At 46.3% G+C, this 20,486-nt stretch overlaps 1 long non-coding RNA gene across 3 annotated transcripts; it reads left to right on the top strand.

Annotated features, from left to right (window-relative positions):
- The first annotated feature begins 280 nt into the window (after positions 1-280).
- Positions 281-19,876, top strand: Gm36359. 3 transcript variants are annotated; one of them, XR_875865.2, is made up of 4 exons: positions 281-6,038; positions 10,474-10,751; positions 15,955-16,114; positions 19,696-19,876. It is a non-coding gene; the product is annotated as a predicted gene, 36359 (long non-coding RNA). The 3 variants fall into 3 exon arrangements; XR_384625.3 differs by lacking the exon at positions 19,696-19,876 and having other exon boundaries at positions 281-5,338; positions 15,955-16,792; XR_384626.3 differs by lacking the exon at positions 19,696-19,876 and having other exon boundaries at positions 15,955-16,792.
- Positions 19,877-20,486: the final 610 nt, after the last annotated feature.

Genomic DNA, 20,486 nt, shown 5'->3' with positions numbered 1-20,486 from the left:
AATTTCCCTATTCATTGGGAGTTTTAATGCAGGGTGCCCCCCCACACACACACTGGTTTTGTTTTGTTTTTTTTTTTGTTTTGTTTTGTTTTTTTTTTTTTTGTTTTTTTTTTTTTTTTGGTTTTTTCGAGACAGGGTTTCTCTGTGTAGCCCTGGCTGTCCTGGAACTCACTTTGTAGACCAGGCTGGCCTCGAACTTAGAAATCCGCCTGCCTCTGCCTCCCGAGTGCTGGGATTAAAGGCGTGCGCCACCACGCCCGGCCTTTGGTTTTGTTTTGAGACAGGGTTTTTCTGTATAGCCCTGGCTGTCCTGGAACATGGTCTGTAGACTAGGCTGACCTCGTGGTTCAGCATTTAAGTGAAGAGATTGGCTAAGAAAACACAATAGGTTTTCTGAAAAACACCATGAGACCTTTGTACCTCATGGTTGGTGATTGCAGAGCTGAAATCTTGCTGCTTTCTGGTCTTCTAGGTCCCAGCCCATTTCAGAATCTAAAGTTACAGAATTCACCAGGACTGGTGAGCACACCTGCTATCTGGTATTTCGGAGACAGTGGCAGGAAGATCAGGCTTTTGAGACCAGACTCAGCTACATAGAGTTCAAGGCCAGCCTGGACTATGTGAGACCCTGATTTGTTTTGTGTTTTTAAGTCACAGAATCTCTCCCAAAAAAACCCTAGAAGCCATTTTGTACATACCTTTAAGGTTCATAGTGCCTCTAAATCCAAAACCAAACCATAGCTCTTCCAGGCTGTAACCCTCTTTACCTGAAAACTTTTCTTGGGTCAAGGGTTGATGAGCCATGTCTAGACAAAAAGGACCTCTCATGGGCTGCAGACTCTGGGAAGGGAGATGAGAACATGGCCTCTACCCTCTTGTCTATCAGCCTGTAGAAAGCCATCGTCTCCACCCACTGAGAGCAAGAGCTCATCTAGTGACCAAGGTACTTTCCTGCCAAACAGTACTTGTTGCATCCCTAGGAGCCCTTCTCTAGCTGAGGAGCAGGGATCCTCACTGTGCTGAAGGTCTGACGGGAACGTGGTCTTAGGCTACAAAGGGCACTGGGGGACTTAGACAACTCCGCAGACAAGAAAGACAGTCTCTAATCTTTGCAGTACAACTTATCATTTGTGGTCTCTCTTTCATCTGAGATCTTTTCTGCACATGGTTGCTTTTCGTGCCGTCGGACTCTCTCGTTATGGCCACCCGAACAAAAAGGCAGATTGGAAGAACCAGCAAGCCAAGGGAGCGATTTTAGAAGTTCATATTTGCATGTTATCTACATGCACATTAAAACCAACCCGTGTGTGTCTGTATGGTTTCTTTGTAAGAAAAAAGTTAGTATTTGAGTAATTAAATCTTTGGAACTCTCTTCCTGCGGGGTCTGCAAGTCTATGGAAACCAGAATTAAGCAATGCAAATGTCTGCTGGTGAAACCTCACTTATCAAAAGCAGTAGATTCTTTACATTTTATGATTTTTTACTCTAGGAGCTTCAATAATTTGATGAAAGTTGTGGCCCTCATTGAAAAAAGAAAAGAATGCACATAAAAAATCTACTCTCTTAGGGCTGAGCAGATGGCTCAGCCAGAAAGTGTTTGTCTTGAAGCTCAAGGACTAGAATTCTGATCTCCAGAAATGCTGAATGGGTGTGGTGGCCCTCCTGTAATTCTGGAACATCAGAGGCAGAAACAGATTCTCCAAAGCAAGCTACCCCAAACATCGGGCCCATGAGAGAGCTTCCACAGACGCACATGCAAGTACATGAATGCCCGAGAGTGCGCGCGCGCACACACACACACACACACACACACACACACACACACACACACACACACAGAGCATTCCACACAAATGCAAAAAAGAATACACCCTTTGAAACTGCATAAGATTTCAAATTCAATACTCAGGAGGTAAAGGTGGGTGGATTTCTGAGTTTGAGGCCAGCTTGATGTTTAGAGCAAGTTCTAGGACAGCTGGGGCCACATAAAGAAACCCTGTCTTGAAAAACAAAAAACTAAAAAACCAAAGATGACGATGATGATGATTTCTTGTTCTTGTTCTTGTTCTTGTTGTTGTGGTTTTTCGAGACAGGATTTCTCTGTATATCCCTGGCTGTCCTGGAACTCACTCTTTAGACCAGGCTGGCCTTGAACTCAGAAATCCGCCTGCCTCTGCCTCTGCCTCCCGAGTGCTGGGATTAAAGGCGTGCACTACCACACCCAGCAAATCCAAAGATTTCAAATTTTGGATTCTAGTAAACTACCCCTCACTCCAATAGTTAAAGGAACACTGAGGTTTTGTTCTGATGATAGATGAGGTCTCCATCCTGTTTAAAGACTCCTGTTTGGAAATATGGAAATGCTTCTCAGTTACAGAAACATTTTTATCAAAATTATAATTTACAGTTTTATGTGTGTGGTATAAATTTGAGGACTCTCAACTTTTCATCATGTAAAAATCAATTTAGTCAAATTCCTTGAAATAAAGGAGTAAAATTGATCCAGGATTTATTTATTAAAAGCCTACTATGTGCCAGATAATACTCCAACGCTTCCTTGATTTAGGACATTTGATTTTTCCTCTGGTACTTAAGGACAGCTAAGAAGCAGCTGAGTTGAAACTGCTTTTCAGGATGACTGTCCCAGACTCCCAGACACCGGAAGCAACACAGCAATGTCCTTTTCCTGATTGACATCTCCAAACAGGGTTCTTTAGTGTCAGCCATGGCACTTAGTAGGTTTGCCACTTGAAAAAGGAACCCACTTTTAAAATAATTCTCTCAGTGACTTGTAAGCAGTACTTCAGGAGTGACATACCACCCAATTAAGACCTTGACCCTACCTAGAAAACAGTTGTTGGCTGATCGGATGTCTGCTAGGCCCACCTCACCTCTGAAAGAGGCACTTCCTCAAAAACTGCTCGTAAGTGTCTTCCTCAGATTTAAAAGAGGGAAGGTGGGGGTGGGATGACAGAGAGAAACCAGGCTGGCCTGGACCTTGCTATGTAGACTAGCTTAGCTGAATATGTAGCGATCCTCCTGCCTCGGTCTTATCTACCATCACACATGGCCTCTAATTTTTTCCTCACCACAGATCCAGTTACCTTTCCAGGTTGAGCAGGCCGGGAAGGAGGGAGGGTCTGGGTTTGACTGCTGTTTTGAAAGTTGCCACCATCAGGAAATGTTTAATGTGCTCAGAGAAGTGACTAAAGTGGGCCCCAACTGTCTGCATACAATTCCCTAGACACACTATTAGGTCTCAGACTTAGAACAAACAGCTAACAAATCAAGGCAGACGCTGGCCCCAGTCTTTCCTCAGTTCCTACAGGGTCCTCCTAGCTGGCATGCCCCACCCCTACCCGGAACTCTCCAGCTGGAAGCCTGGACTGCCTTTCCTCCATCTTCTCTTCTCTGATTCCTGTATGACGTCAGCCATTTTGACTACCAGTCCTTTTTTACCTCTTGGCTGCAGCGTGCAGCTCTCGGTTCCCACTCTGCCATCTCTCTCCCTCTCCCATTCGGCTCGATCCAGCCTGCCAGCCATGTACACTCTAGACTCTCCAGATGCCCTGCCTATGTTCCCCCCATACCAACAATAAACCTTCTCCACTATACCGAGAGCGCCATGCCCTCATTTTCTTTATTTCATTTGCAGACATTGTTCCCCAGGACAAATTTAAGCAGCCATCTGCACCCCTCCCCATCAGGACCAGGATAGTTAGTTGTCCCCACTGCTTTCCAGCTCTTCTTTCTGTCTCTTCAGATTGTCCTACAAGAGGCTTCAGTTATAGCTCACTCACTCCTGCTCTTTCTTTGAATCTTGGGACACTATTTCCTGTACGAAGCCTCAGGATAAGTCTCGTTCTCCACTTAACCACCCACCTCTGCATTCATGCTTGATCTCCTCTGCTGTTCTCCTGTAAGGACTGGGAGCATCCGTTAACCCTGAGTAACGGGATGGGGAGGCACTGCTCTGGCATTATGCAGTAGTCACTTAAAGAAAATTATGTAAATCAAGCTGTGGTGGCACAGACCAATAATCTCAGCTTTCAGGAGGCTGAGGCAGGAGGATTGCCATGATCATGAGGCCAGCCTTGGCTGGAACGGATATCTTGTTTTCTAGGGCCAGCAAGACACTGTCTAAAGAAAACAAAAAGAGCTGCAGGTAAGAGCACTTGCCACCAAGCCTGGGGACCAAATCCCTAGGTGCCACATAGAAGGAGAGAATCAACTTCCACAAATTGTCCCCTGACCTCTGTTCTTGTGCTCTAACACACCCATGCACATACACATGAATTAAATAAATAAGTGAAAAAGATAGTTATATGAATTTTTCAGAGGATTAAAGGCAAATAAGAAATTAGATGCAACTACTTAAAAAAAATAGATTAAAAGCAGTCCTCTAGATAACTTTTCCCTAAAATGCTTTGAATGAGACAGTGAATTTCAGTGGGGCAGTAGTGGCTCATGCCTTTGATCCCAGCACTCAGTAGACAGAGGCAGGTGGATCTCTGAATTTGAGGCCAGCCTGGTCTATAGAGCTAGTTCCAGGACACTCAGGGCTACACAGAGAAACTCTGTCTTGAAAAACAAACAAAGACTGAATTTTCTTTGTTTGAATTTCTTGCAAGGATCTCCTAGATAGTGATCTAGAGTCTTCCAGGGATTTGTTGCCATTCTCCTGGCTGATTCAAGGGGCCATTTCCACCCTTTTCAGCTCGTTTCTAAATTTTTTCCTCTCCTTATCCAACTGTCCATTTGCCAGCAGAATTGCAACAGGCTTTAGACATGTGAGTGTAACAGGAAGCATGGCACAGCTAGGGAGCTATCATACATTCGGCAACAGTTACTGGAACTCCAGGAAAGCAGCCCCCTCCCTCGCCAGTGTCACTACTACAAAAACTGGGGCTCCCTGCTGGCATCCCTTGCAACACCTTGAGGGTGATCTCAGCTCAAGCTTCCCAGAGTCACACTGGACATCTGATTCCTCTGTAGCCTCGCCCACCATGTGCAATATCAACCCTGGCAACCCTTAGACTTCTTGGTGAACCTCACACTGTGTCTACCACATTTTCTAGGTCTAGTCGTCATTCATGGCCCAGGTGGAAACAGTACAAGCTTACTCCTCATAGGTTCCCATGTGTATTGAGTATACTCCTGTGAAACTCAGAGAATCACCCCCAGTTCTTTCTCAGGTCAGCCAGAAAAAGCTGCCACTGTGACCTCCTGAGAGCTTTGAGCATACAAAGGAAAAATGTCACCTGCACTCCTGGGCCAGCCCAGGCAAGACCTTGAATCAACTTGGAACTTAAGCAGAGAATTCCTCATCTCCACTAAGGTGAGCCACAGATGTCCTTGCAGTTAGGAGAGAGCCATGACAGACAGCCGGATGTGACTGTAGAACGGGCCACTTGGACCCAGGGAAAACACAACAGAGCAGGCATCCTGCAGAAGCTGGCAGTCCTGTACACTGCAGCTTGGAGCAGGTCAGAGCCATCATCCAGGCACGCCAGCCATGACTCCATGTGAACCTTTTTTAACCACAGCGTTAAACCAAACCACTAATGGAGTTATGGATGAGCACAAAACAGAAAATTAAAGCCTTAACGTATCTTCCTTGAGATCCCTGTATTAGGCTGGAGAGATGGCTAAGTGCTTAAGGACACACATTGCTCTTGCGAAGGACCTGTGTTCAGTTCCCAACACCCACATCAAGCAGCTTATAACTGCCTATAACCCCAGCTCCAAGGGATCTGACACCCTTTCCCTCTGCAAGCACCTTCTCTCACAGCAGACACATACAGATAAATAAGACTTTTAATAATAAATAATAACCTGTGTCCGTCTTGTAGGGCCAGCTGGGTTTTAGCCTGTGATGATGCAGCCCCCTCTTCCAGCTGTAGTCCTCACAGCAGCATAATTCAGGGCGCATGGGTCCCTATGGGGTAGGACCCCACCTGGCCTGGTCCTTACGCATTTTGCCTCGCATGACATTGTCAACGTGGGGGATATCTTCTTGTGCGGCTGGAGGAGATAAGGTGATTATGTGTTGCAAAATGCGTTTGTGTTTGCTTGTTTGTCTTGTTTTTGAGACAGAGTTTCTCTGTAACAGCTGGCTGTCCTGAGCCACACTCCACTCCATAGACCAGGCTAGTCTTGAATTCATAAAGATCTGCCTGCCACTGTCTCTCGAGAGTACTGGAATTAAAGGCATGTACCACCACTTCCCAGCATAAAATGCATATTTTGTGCATGCTGACTGGGACTTCTCATCTATGGGCATTGCACATTCTTGTCATTAAATAAATGTTCCATTCCAACAACCTGAGTAGCTTTTTTAAAAACCACTTCCTAGAAATTGATAGTTTTTCCTCTTCTTACCTGCTAAGCTTCTCGGCAGCATTGTTCTCATCCTGTCTTGTCCAGAGGATAAACGTCCCGGTGTGGGGGAAATCCTGCTTCAGTTCAGGGAGTGGGCTTCGGTGCTCTTCAGGTGTGTCACTGTTGTTTTAAAGGGAGGAGGCAGTAAGGCTGCTTAGACGGCTTGGAGGGCTAAGTGCTTGCTGTCTCACATCCCAACACCCACAAAAGCTGGGGGTAGCAGCACACACTTGATTTCCTGGTGCTAGGAAGGGAAACCGCAGGATCCTGGTGGCTCCTGGGCCAGTGTAGCCAAAGTGGTAGGCTCTAGGTTCAGTAAGAAACCACATCTGTAAACATGGAGAGTGATTAAGGAAGACTCTCGGTGTTGACTTCTGGCTTCCTCCATGCACCTGAGTGTACACGAAACGAGCGTGCGCGTGCGCGCGCGCGCACGCACGCACACACACACACACACACACACACACACACTGCACTATGTAATGTTAACCTTAAACTGAAAGAATCTGTGAAATTCTGAACTAGCTGTGTACCTAGAACAATGCAGAGTATCTTTAACTCATTACTGAAGCCCTGAAAAACTATCAAAATGTTTTTCAAAAGTTTATTTTGAAAAAGTATATTCAAGGACTGGAGAGATGGCTCAGTGGTTAAGAGTACTTCCAAAGGTCCTGAGTTCAATTCCCAGCAACCACATGGTGGCTCACAACCGTCTATAAAGGGATCTGATGCCCTCTTCTGGTGTGTCTGGAAATAGTTACAGTGTACTCATATAAATAAAAAAATAAAAAACAAAATTTAAAAAAGAAAAAGTATATTCAAAAGTTTTTCTGAATCAGAGAAAATCATGTGACACAGATCCAGAGAATCTTGGAAAATAACTCAGATAACGCTACGATTAAATTCAAATTTTGTTGTTGGTTTATTTTGGGCTCATAGCAGTTTCAGATAGAAAAATGTGTATAGTGGAAGACACTGGCCAATTTGCTTGTAAGAATCTTGAAATGAGCCGGGCGTGGTGGCGCACGCCTTTAATCCCAGCACTCAGGAGGCAGAGGCAGGTGGATTTCTGAGTTCGAGGCCAGCCTGGTCTACAAAGTGAGTTCCAGGACAGCCAGGGCTATAGAGAAACCCTGTCTCGAAAAAGCCAAAAAAAAAAAAAAAAGAATCTTGAAATGTCTTCTTTTTTTTTCACCCCCGAGACAGGGTTTCTCTGTATAGTCATGGCTGTCCTGGAACTCACTCTGTAGACCAGGCTGGCCTTGAACTCAGGAATCCGCTGCCTTTGTTCCCCTAGTGCTGGGATTAAAGGCGTGAGCCACCACTCCCCGGCTTGAAATGCCTTCTTAATTAACACAACACCAACTCATAGGCAAATCTCTGTCCATGTATACTTAGTACAACTACTATGGGACACAGTTGGTTGCTGCATTTGAATTCACCAAGTTGTTGGGCCTGGGGGGCTTGAGGAAGCCTTTGGACTCAGGGCACTGGTACTTGGCCCTGAGGTAGTCATTTCTAGTAGACAGACTTGATCCAGCCTGTTTCCGTGGGGCCACCCTCACCTGATTGTCCAGAATCCATAGCTGGTTCCCAGTTTTCAGAGTCAACGTTCTCTCTGCAGGAGTGAGTTTCAGAGGCCTTTCTCTCAGCAGGAAGCTGTATAAACTGAAGAGAGGCAGAGCCAGGAAGAAGACACAGCCTGTGTGGGCTCAGTTGGCTTCTCTGGAGCTTGCTTAACACCATGGGCAGACAGGAGTCAGCCGAGGCTTATTTGCTTGGGACTACTTTGAGCAGGAATAGGAAAAGGGTTCATTTTGTCCAGGATTTTAAAATGCTTCGAAAATAGTACTGATTCAATGTAAGTATTTAGTCACTGGCTGGGTTTCCCAATCCCTTCACATACAAGTGTGACAGTCAGTTCCCTAGTTCTTAAGAAAACCCTGAAAATGAGTCACCAACCTTTGGTGCCCAAGAGTCAGACTATTTTCCATGGTGCAACAAGGTTAGGTTCCCAGACTGGTAAGTAGCTTTTAATACTGAGCATAGGTGTGAACCGATGGTAAGCAAATGCAATGCAAAGAGAGACCCTCTCTGGGAGAAAGCTGGCGGTTTTATTTGTCATTCTATCCATTCTGTTCTAACTTAGCACAACTAGTTAGAAAGAAAACAATCCAGTTGGGCATGTTAAAAATTTTTCTGTAATCACAGCGCTCGGGAGACTGAGGCAGGAGGATTGCTATAAATTCAAGGCCAGCCTGGGTTCTAAACCAGCCAAGGGCAACATAATATTAAAACAAAACAAGACAAAAACAACAACAACAACCAACAACAAAAACCCTACCTTAATAACAGACTAGACTAGACTAGACTCAACTAAACTGGAAAGATCTCCCAGCAGTTAAAAAAAGAATACTTCACTTCCAGAGGACCCAAGTTCAGTTCCCAAGACCCACGCAAGGTAATGCCTGTAACTCTCACTCTAGGGATGCTCAACACCTCTGGCTGCCAAAGGTTCCAGCACTGACATGTACATACCCTTATACAAGTAGTATAGATAATTAAAAATAAATCTTTTCTTAAAAAGAAAAGAGTGGTCTTGCAGTGGTGGCATTTGGGAGACAGAGTGGGGTAGATATCTGAGCTCAAAGCCAGCTTGGCTACATAGTTCCATGACAGCCAAGGCTACACAGAGAAAACCCTGATTCATAAAGCAAAAGCAAAAGAAGAAAGAAAAGAGTAAATCAGGAAGCTCTAGCTCAGTGGGGAAGAGGCTATGTGTTTATCCATCAGGGAGAATTGCACGCGCCCCTCTCCCTCCCTTCCTCTCTCACCGCATTCTAAGCTATTCTGACTTACTATATAACCAAGGATGTTCTTCACCTCCTGCCCTCTCGATGGGACTCCATCCATGGGCCACACACAATGCCTGATTTATGCAGTGCTGGAGATCAAACCCTAGCCTTCTTGCATGCTAGACACTCTACTAACTGAGTCACAACCCCATCCCCACATCTGCTCCTTAAATAGTATCCTGTCGGTGGGAGGGGTCACTTTTCAACCTGGTGACCCCTCCCTGTGTAACTGGAAACTAGCAGCAGCACCCTGTCTCTTCTCATCTGGAGATATGTCAACTGGCAGCCAGTAGATCAGGGCCATAATGCCCTTTCTGAAAATAGGAGGGCTGGAGAGATGGCTCAGTGGTTAAGAGCACTGGCTGCTTTTCCTGAATTCAATTCCCAGCAACCACATGTGGCCCACAACCATCTGTAATGGGATTGATGCCCTCTTCTGGTGTGTCTGAAGACAGCTACAGTGTACTTGCACACATTAAATAAATAAATATTTAAGATAAAAAAAAGAAAAGAAGAGGTCTTATTTAATAAATTCTTAAAGCTGGGAGGGATTTGAGAGTAAGCATCAAAATCCAGGAAGTTATCTATATACATATACATATACATATACATATACATATACATATACATATACATATACATATACATATACAGGTTTAAATTTACTGAATCATTTTTGCTAGGAAGCTTCTTCCCCCAACCAAATTTGTTGCTTTTTTATGCTATTGTGAGGCATTTGTTTTAATTTCATGGTTTTCAAAAGTTTACAGTTTTACAAAATTGGATGTTGATGAAATCCATTAGAGTGTTCATTGTCTGGTGAATTTGACATCCATCTGTCTTGCGTATGTTTCCACTGGTGGCTTTCAATGGTCTTGACATGTATCGGACATACACCGACCTATTAAACACACATATAAACACTCATGCATTGAGACCCAGCTGGGTCATAAAGTATGGCTGTCTCTGACGTGGATTCAGTTTTGCACAAAGGGAGTCTGGTGTCTCTACAGAAAAGCGCACACACTGGGGTGCTCTGGGGCGCTGGTTTAAAAGGGGTCCCTTCCAGCTCAGCAACTCTCCCTTTGCTTCTCTCTACTCACCACCCTTACGTTTGCAATAAACCTGACAAAAACTTCCAGAAGGAAACTAAGAACACTCACATTGGAAGGAAATGTTGGCAGGCAGCCAGAGACTGAAAGTACACTAGCTAATTTTGCTCTTGTTTCTCTGCCAGTAACTCCTTGGCCTCCGCATACCCAGCACAGGCCGGCCCCAAAGACAATTCTGATCATGTCGAAAACTCTTGGCTCTGAAGCCGATGAATCATGGCAACTTGAGCTTCCTCTCCTCTGGATGGACCAAGTGTTTCTCCTCACAGAATCTGTCAGCCCTGGTGATGGGACAGTGAAGACTTTCCGAGGGTGATAAAGCCACTCAGCTTGCTTGTCACACAGAGGGTGGGACCAGCAAAAGAGGTCCACTTCAGCTGCTGTCCCTCATTTCCAGATAGAGGTGACCCTTCATTTTACTACAGAGAGGGAAGGAGGAGGAAGGGAGGGGGAGGGAGGGAGGAGAGGGGAAGAGGGAATGGAGGCTTGAGGCCTGTGGTACTCGCCTGAGGAAGCTGAGACAGAAGAACCTTCAAGTTTGATAATAGCCTGGGCCACAGGATGAGACCCTGTCCAAAAAAGGGAAGAAAAACATGCAGGAAATGAAGACTGGAGGGAGGAAGGGAAGCAAGAAGGCAGCCTCTCGACTCCTGTGTACATGGAAGCTAATTTGCAAATACATCCTCTAGTCTGCATCTTCTGAATACAACTCCGGCCTCAGGTGTCTCCTCCACTCACTCTGCAGTCCAGAGCTTTACCCCCAGCTCAAGGAGCAGGCTGCTCCGTGCCATTATTTATCTTCTGAGTCTGTGGTGCTTGGGATAGATCCCAGGGCCTCCTGATGCTAAGCAAGTTCTCCAGCACTGAAATGGTACAGTCCGAGCACACAGCCCAACACCCAGGCAGAGGTTAAGCTAATCCTATGGCGTGCTGGGGTCTGACCCAGTCCATCCACAGTCGGCAAGGCAACCCAGAACATGCTGGGTACAGGTGGAACCTTTTGGATTTCTTAAACGAGGAACAAAGGACCTAAAGTGATTTAGGAAATAAGAGTTGAGGGTCCTTCTCCCAAGAATGTTTTTATGGGGTTGGGAAGGAGGTTGGGATAGGTTAAATACCAGCATGTGAGCCCTGAGGAGACAGGCAGTCCTGCAGGGGAGCCAGCAATGGCTGTAAGGCTATCCCAGAGGAAGGCTGCTGGCCTCTTTAGCCAGAGGCCTAGGTGACCCAAAGAGGCCAGAACCACCATCCCAACAAGATTCAAAGCCTTATGAATTTTCTGGGAAGGCAGAGGGTCTTGTTCCATGCAAAGAGCAGAGCCAGGGTACCCCAGGCCTGGAATGTGTCTAGAGATAAATGTTTGGAGCTGTGCTGGATAGTGTTATGTCAAATTAACACAGCTAAAGTCATCTCAGAGGAGGGAACCTCAATTTAAAAAAAAAAGTCTTCATAAAATCTCATTGTAGTAAGCCTGTAATTTCTTAATTAAAGATTGACTTAGTTTGGGTTTTATTGCTGTGAACAGACACCATGATCAAGGCAACTCTTATATAGGCAAACATTTCATTGGGACTGGCTTGCAGGTTTAGAGGTTCAGTCCATTATCAAGGCAGGAAGCGTGGCATCGTCCAGGCAGGCGTGGTGCATGGACCTGAGAGTTCTACATCTTGATCTGAAGGCAGCCAGAAGGAGACTGTCTTCTGTAGGTAGCCAGAAGGGGGAACACTCTTCCACCCTGCAGAGAGCTTGCAGAGAGCACCACCCCTACAGTGATGAACTTCCTCCAACAAGGCCACACCTCCCAGTAGTGCCACTCCCTGGTCCAAGCATTCAAACCACCACAGTGATTATGGGTGGTGCTGTCCCTGGGCTGGTGGTCCTGGGTTTGACAAGAAAGCAATTTGAGTAAGCCATGAGGAACAAAGCAGTAAGCAACATCCCTCCATCCTTTGCATCAGCTTCTGCCTCTAGGTTCCTGTCACTTGAGTTCCTGTCCTGACTTCCTTCGATGATGAACAGTGATGTGGAAGTGTAAGGCAAATAAACGCCTTCCTCCCGGCTTTTTTTTCAGTCATGGTGTTTCAGTGCAACAATAGAAATCCTAACTAGGACAGCCAACCTGGTGCAAAGAGACTTACTGGACTGAAGTCTCATCAGGAGAATCCTAAATGCCAGCCCAAGGGTCAGCTTTGGAAGCAGGCTCTTCACTACAGCAGCAGTTCTGAAATGTTCCAGAGTCTGTTATAACTGTGTTCTGAGACATCATGTGCAATTTTACCATCCACACTGGATGGATGGACGGATAAAGGGAGGGAGGGAGGGAAGGAGAGAGTCGTGCCCTCAAGAAGGCAAGGTGGGCCATAGAACATGGTCCCCTGGGGAGGGTGGGCAGCCATCTTACAGCTGTGCAGGAGCTGTCGCCAGTGCAGACAACATGGGAAGCAGGTGACCTTATGGTCCTTGTCTCTGAAAAATGTGGCTGTACCTCTGACAGAGGTGTGGGGAAACCAGAGACAGCAAAGAGAGTTTGTGTGTCACCTTCTGGCCAGAACCCACATTGAGCTCAAGACAACAGATACAAAGCTGAGCCAGGCATGATGATGAGCACCTGTAACACCAGCACTTGGGCGGTAGCAGCAGGTGGAGCTCAAGGCTGAGCTTCATGGTGCTTTTAAGATTAGCCTGATGCCAGGCGATGGTGCCACATGCCTGTAATCCTAGCACTCCAGAGGCAGAGGCAGGAGGATATCTGTGAGTTTGAAGCCAGCCTGGTCTACAGAGCAAGTTCCAGGACAGCCAGGACTACACAAAGAAAATCTATTTTGGGAGGAAAAGAAAGATTCACCTGATCTGCAGAGCAAAACCCAGTCCAGAAAACCAAAAGGAACAAAAAGCTCTTAAATTTGCTAGCCTGCAAAGTGTCCTATACAGAAAGGCCAATAAAGGGGAGCCAAGGCCAGTGTACAGTCAGACCAAGAGTTCTTCCCTGCCTGTGCCCCAGGGTAGGGAACAGAGCTGGGGCCCTTTGTTTCCTCCACATGAGAATCCCACATCCCATGTCTCAGGAAGAGCTCCTGCAGGACTGCCTCTGGACACAGATATTCCCAACTGCTGTGGTTTCTTGGAAGTAAGCCAAGAATAAGCCTGTGGCTTAAATTCCTCACACTGCTCAGTGTACGTGGCTGGCTCACATACTAAAGCTTAATGCTGAACAAAAGTATTCTCAGTGAAGCCTGGGCAGAGCTGCATGTTCTTGTCTCTCTGCTCCAGGATTAATAAAGCTGAAGCCTGTAGTTCATAAAATGTCTTTTTAGAAAATATTAGGTTAATCTCTTTGTATATTTGTGAATGCATGTTCTTGTACGAATGTGTGTGTGTGTGTGTGTGTGTGTGTGTGTCCCAGGGACTGAACTTAGGACATAAGGCTTGGGTGGCAAGTGCCTTTGCCCTCTAAGCCATCCCCAAAACCCAAAGTGGCTCTTTTTAAAGTGAACAGTGCAGGTTAGATGTGGTGGTAGCACATAGGTAGGTCCCTATGGCCCTAGCATTGGGAGGTAGAAGCAAGTAGATGAGGAGTTCAAGACCAGCCTCAGCTACATGGTGAGTTGTAGAGCAGCCTGCGGTATGTATGGTCCTGCCTCAAAACAGACATGGGGTGGAGATATAGCTCCATTGGTAGAGAATTTACTTAGTGTGGACTAAGCCCTGGGTTCACACCCCAACTTTCCCTTTAAAAGGACAGCACTAGGGAGAGGCTTAGCAGGAGAAGTGCTTGTTGTGTGAGTATGAAGACCTGAACTCAAGTCTCCGGTAACCTGAGTCTGTGAATCCAGGGCTTGGATTGAGGTGGAAGGCCAGTGAGGACAGGGGAAAGACAACTGAGTACCCTGCCTCAAAACATGGTATAAGGTGAGGAGCCATGCCCAAGGCTGTCCTCTGACCTCTGAATACAAATTCGATCACACACACATACATATGCACACACATACACATGCACACACATAATCTTGCACATGCACAAGGACCTCAGTATGCAATGGTGTTAGGAAATAAAGCCTTTAAAGGGGTAATCAAGGTTAAATGAGACCATTGGAGTAGGGAAGGCCCTAGTCCAATATAAATGGTGTCCTTCTAAGAAAAGATTAGGACACACACTTAGAAAGAGGGACACCTTTGTGAAGATAGGAAGAAGGTACTTCCTAGTCAGGGAGAAAAAAGCACACCCAAGATCCACCCTGCCATGGCTTGACCTTCAACTCCAAGCCTCTAGGATTGTAACAGAATCAGTTGGTGCTGTTGAAGCCACAGTCTGTGCTATTTACTCCGGCAGCCCAGGACTTTACCTCTTAGCTTTTCCTCTCAAAAATCAGGAACCCAGGCCAACTAGGGATTCAGCTCAGCAGTAGAACGTTTACCTTCCATATACAAGGCACTGCATTCCGCCCCTAGCAACACAAAAGGTGTGTAGGGGTACAGGGCTGCTGAAAAATGAAGCTAGGCCTGGTGGTCCACAAGTAATACCAGCGCTTGGGCAGCTTGGACATGAGGAGTTCAAAGCCACCCTTGACAATTCCCATTCCAGGCCACTTAGGACAGGGCTGCTTATGAACACACAAACAAAATATCTGTAACGTTTGCCTCCGTGACTTTGGGAAACCTGTTGGACTTACTTATAAGCCTTCCTTTCCTTGAAGTTAGATGGTGGATCTCCTAAGGCAATGGGTCATTTCCTATTATTTGTTGGGTTTTCTTATTTCCAGCTTAACTTCTTGAAATAAAATGGGAAACGAGAAAAGGGAATCATTGGTAACAGAGGGAAGATCATTTTCATAAACCTAACTCCAGTTTCTCAAGAGGAAATAATTTAGTGTTCAGCTCTTGAGAAAACTCCTGACTTCAAAGTCTGCCTGTGCTGTTGTGTGTGTCGGAGGGTGTGGATATGGGTGGGTGGGGAGGGGCTCTGTAGTGATTTGTAATGTATTCTTTGTTTTAAATTTGTAATTAAAAAAATAAATCCCTCAAGATTGTGGAGATGGTTCAGTGGGCAGGTGCTTGCCATCAAGACATGAAGACTCGTAGTTTCGCTCCAGAACCCACTGGAAGTCACAACAGGTCTGTGAGATGGCAGCAGGAGGGTCCCTGGGACTTGCTGGCTAGCTGGGCTGGCTTATCTGGAGAGTTCTAGGTTCAAGTGAAAGACCCTGCCTCAATTTCTAAGGTGTAGCTCAGGGAAGAGGGCACCTCACACCAACCTCTGGCTTCCCAACACATATACATGTGCACATACACCCATACATATGTGTATTCACCCACAAGTGAGCACGAATACGCAAGCACGCCACGAACACAGAAATGTAAAGCACGGTATATGAACGTAGTTCTCAACAGAATGTGTTTCTTCTTGATTCCAGATGCTGCCATGTTTTTTGTTTTTTTGTTTTTTGTTTTTTTGTTTTTTGTTTTTTTAGATCCTGGATGTGAGACCCCTTCTGTCACACCATAGGAAATACTTTCTTTTCGATCTGTTTTGATGTCTTTCTTGTATGTAGAAACAATGTAATTTTCTTTTTTCTTCCCTTTCTTTTGCTTTTGTTTTTCGGTGACAGGATCACTAGTCAGCGATGTAATTTTCTTGCCAATCAACAGTGTGCAGAAGCACAGCGTGACGCAGTAAATGTCTAACAGCGATGCTCAGCTGACCTGGGACGAGAGGTAACCTGGACCAGTTGTAGGTACCACTGGAGCCCATCCACCGTCCTATGAAAGGTGAGACTAATCCCCACCATCAGTGAGGGAATGCTGTGCACTAGAGCGCGCCCTCGCGACTTCAAGCTCCAGGACCTCATGCTATGGGCCCTCTCCCTAAATCCACACTCCCTCTCGACCCAGCTCAGTGACCCGAGTGCCATTATCCTTTCCTCCAGGATCTCAGGCGGGGATCTCTGTCCTGTGGCCAAGGCTGGAGCAGGCTCCGTGCTCTCGGGCGCCACCTAGCTCTAGCCAGGTCGACCGCCTGCTGCTCTCGGACAGGCGGCCCCAACGCCCAGGCGCCCGAGTCGGCTTGGGGTGGGGCAGCCTTGGGTCCCACTGCCAGCGCTGGCAGCCATCGAGACTGCTCCTGCCTTAAGATCCCGGCGTCTCTCTTTGGGGTCCCAGAGGCGTGAGGTGTGCAGTGAAGGGCACTGGCGGGATAGGGGTGAGGCCCAGGTCCCGCTTCAATTCTTCCACATCCGCTTGTCCCAGAAACGGGAGGCGCCCTGCCACCGCGCAGGGCCAGCTTCGAAACCATCCCTGGAAGCAGTCCAGACGCCTGCAGTCTGTTAACCTTGGCAGGTCGCTAGGACCTCTGGGAACTTTTAAGAAGACAAGTATCTGGATCCCACCCCAGCTGATTGACTTGGGGGTAGTAGTGCAGAACGTGTATTTTTCACTCTCACCTAGTGAGTCCTAAGGCCCTCGGTGTGAAGAGCACCTAACTGTGAGCTGCAGGTCTCTTTTGTATCAAGCCCGTTTAACTTGGCTTGTACACACCCGAGTCCTTCCAAAGTCTTGGCTCTGCACTAAGGTTACCTAGAAACACAGGCCCTGGGTCTAGCCTGGGACTTTTGCCCTCACCCAGGAGGGGGAGTGGGGTCTCTTTGTTTTGCACTAGACTCTTGCAAAGTAACTACCGACCCCGACCGCTGTTCCCAGCCAGGTTAAGGAGGCACAAGACTAGAATCTGGATCCTCGAATTTCCTGTTCAGAAGGGGTTGCCAGGTCTAGCAAATAAAAGTGCAGCGTGTTCAGTTAAATGCTACTCTCAGATCAACCATGAGTTATCTTTTAGTTTATCTGAAATATTGTGCAGGGAAGCCTGTAAACGCAGCGCTCGGGACGTGTGGGAAGAGAGGAGATATGTGAGGCCAGCTTGAGCTACTGGAGACCCCCTATCTCAAAAAAGCAAAGAAAGGAAGGAAGGAAGGAAGGAAGAAAGAAAAGGAAAGGAAACTCAAATATGCAGACTATTATAGATCTGGAATTAAGACATAATGAGTGTCCTGTATTTTATCAGACACACTAAGCCCAGAGGATACTCCCAACCCTGCCACAGGGGATCCTAGCTGCCTATCAAAGGCAGATATGTGCTCAGGCTAAATACTGAGAGCCAGCAGCTAGCCTGTCACAGGGTACTTGCTGCACAGTTTGAGACTTCCCACCAGCTCCAGCCCTTGCTTCATGCTCTCTTTTAAAGCGACAGGGTCTTCTTTGAAACTTTCTGGTAGATACGGAGCCAGGTAAGGCTGCAGTGTCTACAGCAGTGCCAAATACCGTGGAAGTAGAATGGCCGTTGGCAACAGTAAAACCCAAATTCAGAGTTTCCCCCAAACCTGGTCCTCTAGACTGCCAAGCCAGTCTTGCTGGTGAGCTCCAGGCTCAGGGAGAGATCCACTCTCAAAAACAAAACAAAACAAACAAAACCCACAAGATGATAGGCTAGAGAGATGGCTCAGTAGTTAAGAGCAATGTCTGCTCCTCCAGAGGACCTGGTTCCAGGTGGTCTGATGTCCTGCTTCTGATATCCAAGGTCACTGCATGCACATGGTTCATGTGAGCAAAGCACCCACGCCAAAAGCATTAAAATAAACTTTCTTAAAAGGTGAAACCCGATGAACCAAGGCAGGGGGCATTAACCTCTGGCTTCTATTAGAATGCACAATACTCACTTGCACACTCTCACAGGAACACATCGCGTGGAGTTTTAACATCTCACAAACATCTGCAGCTTTCCTGACAACAGCCCTCAAATCCGCAGCTAACTCTTTAACCTCAGGACCCAGCAAAATGTAATAATGAAAGCAGGGACAAAGCCAGTGAAATGTCACCTCGTGTGAACAGTTTCTGTTCTCTGCTCTCTGTGGAGATTGTGATGGTGATATCCTTTAAGCTTATTATTCAATTTCATCCTTTTTAAACATATACATATATATTTTATGTGTCTGAGTGTTTTGCCCAGATATATGTTTATGCACTATATTAATGCCTGGTACCCACAGAGACCAGAAGAGGGTGTCAGATCCCTTGGAACTGAAGTTGCAAATGGCCACAAGCTGCCCCATAGGTGCTGGGAAACAAACCTGCCAGTGCTCTGAAGCAATGAGCCCCACCCCACCTTTTAAATTATATATATATATATATGCCCTCAGATTCTCAGTTATCCTCTACCATGCCATTTTTAATGCAGGTCTTTGTTTGGTTTTATTTGTTTATTTTGTTTGTTTTTTGATATTTTGTTTCATTTTGGTTTTTTTGAGATAGAGATTCTCTGTGTAGCCTCTACTGCCCTAGAACTCATTCTGTAGTACTCCCAGAGACTCTCCTGCCTCTGCCTCCCGAGTGCTTGGATTAAAGGCTTGCACCACCACTGCCAGGGTTGACTGACTGAAATTTAAGAATGATCTTATGTCGCCCAGGTTGGTCTCAGACTCACTAAACAGCCAAAGTCATTCTTGACCCCTCTTTCTGCCTCTACCACCTTGAGTGCTCAGATCATCAGTGAATGTTACTGTGCCAGACAGGACCTTTAAATATCCACACTAAGACAGATTAAAGAGCCTGAGATCAGCATAAAACACTCGGGTATTGCCAGACTAGACAGGAAAGCCATCATCCCAAGGCCATGTGGGTGATTCAAACTGACTCAACCCTGCCCCACGTTCAAGCATATGCTCAGTGGGGATGACAGGAAAGGGAAGGCGGAGGCAGCATCACTGGGCGTGCACAGGGAGCAGTGCTGGGGAGACCTGCAGTTCCAGGGAGTGGGGACCACAGAGAGCCCAAGGCTTGTGGGCAGAGAAATCTCGTGTGCTGAGACTGCAAGCCCAATGTGTACCATATTGTCTCTTCACTGCAAAACACAAGTTAGCAGCTGGAAGGTAGCTCGGCTCCGATGATAAGTTGCTTGTCATGCAAGCAGGAGTGAGTGCCTGGATTTGATCAATAGCAAACACAGTTTTTTAAAAAATATCAAAAAGGATTAAGGCAGTGGCATTACCTATAATCGCAGAACTAGGGAGGCAGAGAAAGGAGGGTCCTGGGCTTGCTTCCCGAGTTGTCTAGAATAACTAGCAAGCTCTGGCTCAATGAGAAATCTGTCTTCAAAGATGAAATGAGACTAATGAAGACACCTGCTGCTGACTGCTGGCCTCCATGTGAACTCACATACATGTACATCTGCACATGCATGGATACAGGAACACATGATACATTTTTTTAACCCCCACAAGGTGAAGATTAAGATTTTGAAGCTGGGAACAGCAGAGGTTTGAACTGCCAGCTCAACCTGTGATGTGCTTACGTCTGCTCAGGTCCAGCACAGTACCCAGGGATCTCTGCGTTTAAAGAATGCCCAGGATTGACTTCAGGGACTCTCGAGACAATGCTGAAGGCTTCCAAACCTGACTAATTAGATTCCATCTGCTGTTTGTTTATTCTGTTTTGTTCTTTAGAAATACTCTACCTGCTATTTAATAAATATCCCCTCTGTGCCTTGCTTTGCTTATCTGAAAAATGGGAGAATAATGGAATCTTCCTCTTGGGATTGTGGTGGGGCCCCAGTGAATTACTGTACACAGTGTTCTCAGAATGGTTTGTGATGCACTCACTGTATGTGTGAAATGATGGAGTGTGTGTGTCTATATTAAGAGCAGTAGTTCTGGACCACATTGCCTCCTTTTTTTTTCAGTTATGTTTTTTAAATACAAATAGGTCCTACTCCAGAACAAAAACCATAACAGAAAGAATTAATTAAGCCCAACATGGAGGCACATGCCCATAATCCCAGCCCTTAGGAGGCCCAGGCTATATAATGTGAGACCTGTTTCAAAAGCAGAGAAAGCAACAGGGATGGAGAGCTGCTCTCTCGGAGGACTGGGGTCCTGGAACCTACGCTGTCAGCCTCTTCTGGCAACTGCAGTCAGCTGTCTTGCACTCATTTCTGTGTGCATGCTTGTGCAAACACAAACACACACTTTAAAAATAAAGCAAAATACTTTTTAAATGTTAACAAAATAAAAAAGTGGGCACAGTGACTCTCAGGACACCTTATTGGAAGGATGAGTATCAGGCTAGCCTGGGCTACACTTGAAGACCCTATCTC

This window comes from Mus musculus, chromosome 16 (genome assembly GCF_000001635.26).
Source record: "Mus musculus strain C57BL/6J chromosome 16, GRCm38.p6 C57BL/6J".
NCBI lineage: Eukaryota > Metazoa > Chordata > Mammalia > Rodentia > Muridae > Mus > Mus musculus.
The sequence above is the reverse complement of the archived record's forward strand: the minus strand, read 5'-3'. Positions and strand labels throughout refer to the sequence as shown.